The sequence below is a fragment of the Myotis davidii genome, unplaced genomic scaffold (genome assembly GCF_000327345.1).
Source record: "Myotis davidii unplaced genomic scaffold, ASM32734v1 scaffold243, whole genome shotgun sequence".
NCBI lineage: Eukaryota > Metazoa > Chordata > Mammalia > Chiroptera > Vespertilionidae > Myotis > Myotis davidii.
In genome coordinates, this window is record NW_006295183.1 from 1,828,387 (window position 1) to 1,830,294 (window position 1,908).

Consider the following 1,908-nt stretch of genomic DNA (forward strand, 5'->3'; position numbering starts at 1 on the left):
ATGTGCCCGAAACCAAGGTACCTGCCCTTGACGGAATCGAACCAGGGACCCTTCAGTCCGCAGGCAGGGCCGCCACCAGTATCTTAATTTTTTTGTTGTAATGGTAAATGGGATTGTTTGCTTAGTTTCTCTTTCTGAGAATTCTTTTCTTTTTGTCTTGAAAAATTTTAAAATATTTAATAACAATAAATCATTCAACTTTTCCCACAGTCTTTATGAAGTTTTTTTTTCTTGCGGGTGAAATTTATTTTAAAAGTCCTCATGTAAACTAATCAAGGCTAATAAATTTTTTTAATGAACCCTCAAACAAATCTTTTTAATATATACCTTATTTCTTGGGATGACAATAGATTATATATTGTTTTCTTTTTTATTCAAATATACTGTTTTCAAGGTTAATGGTTATTAACAAATCTTTATATTAATACTCTGCTAATGCAGGATAGAAGCATGATTACTTTAAAATTTCTTTTCAAGAACTATTTTATAGTAATTTTAAAAATATTTATTGATTTCAGAGAGAAAGGAAGAGAATAAATGAATAAATATCAATGATGAGAGAGAATCATTGATTGGCTGCCTCTTGCAAGCCTCACACTGGGGACTGAGCCTGTATCCTGGGCATGTGTCCTGACCTGGAATCATACCGTGACCTCCTTGGTTCCTAGGTCGATGCTCAACCACTGAGCCACGCCAGCCGGGCTGTTATTCCACTTTTTTATGCACATATTGATTGACTCTTATATGTGCCCTGATTGGGGACTGAACCCGCAGCTTTGGTGTATTGGGAGGACCCTCTAATCCAGTGGTCGGCAAACTGCTGCTCGCAAGCCACATGCGGCTCTTTGGCCTCTTAAAGTGTGGCTCTTCCACAAAGTACCACGTGCGGGCGTGCACATACAGTGCGACTGAAACTTCGTGGCCCATGCACAGAGTCGCTATTTTGTGGAAGAGCCACACTCAAGGGGCCAAAGAGCCGCATGTGGCTCGCGAGCTGCAGTTTGCCAACCACTGCAACCAACTCAACTATCTGGTGAGGGTGAACTATTTTATAGTAAAAAGTTACTTGGCATTAAGTATTTTTATGATCAAATTATAAAAACAATCTTTAGTCCCAACTGAACTTGGTATTCTAAGATTAAAAAATTAAAAAAAATATTTACATAATATAATTTTAATCTCTAAGTTCTTCCTCATCACTGAAATAATGTGCTTTTCTTTATCCTTGGGTGTCTTGAATCATCAGAAGTTGAAGGATCCCCTGAACTGGGTTTCCACTTTTTTTGTTCTTCTTCCATTTTGGCTTGCTGGAAAGCTATGGCCTGACTGAGGCTGTTGAGAGCAGGATCTAATCCTTCATCTTCACTTTCTTCTACGTCTTCAGTTTCTTCTTCTGGTTCAGGAATTTTCTTTCTTTTCGTGTTCTCTTTCTTCTTTGGAGGTTCACGTGCTCCAAGCATATTTTTAAGACAGGCATAACTTAAGTGTCCACTTTCCCAACACTTAGATTTATCAAAGTAGTTTCGTCAAAGTAGTAGTCAGTGGATAGAGTGTCGGCCTGTGGACTGAAGGGTCCCGGGGTCAATTCTGGTCAAGGGCATGTACCTTGCTTGTGGGCACATCCCCAGGAGGGGGTGTGCAGGAGGCAGCTGGTTGATGTTTCTAACTCTCTATCCCTCTCCCTTCCTCTCTGTAAAAAAATCAATAAAATATATTTTAAAAAAAATAAATGCAACACCTTTACTCTTCCTGGTATCTTTAATTATAGTAACCTTTACAACCTTGTCATACTTGGAAAATATCCGGTACAAGTCATTGTTGGTCAGGGAAAAGGGCAAGTTGGATAACATACACTGTACTTTTACTTGGGGCCAATCCACCACTCATTTCTTCAAGTGGGGCAGGCGT

General features: G+C 39.3%; 1 pseudogene; it reads right to left on the reverse strand.

The window, feature by feature from the left end:
- Nucleotides 1-1,174: 1,174 nt before the first annotated feature.
- LOC102771271 lies at nt 1,175-1,900 on the reverse strand (annotated as a pseudogene).
- Between the last annotated feature and the right edge of the window lie 8 nt (nt 1,901-1,908).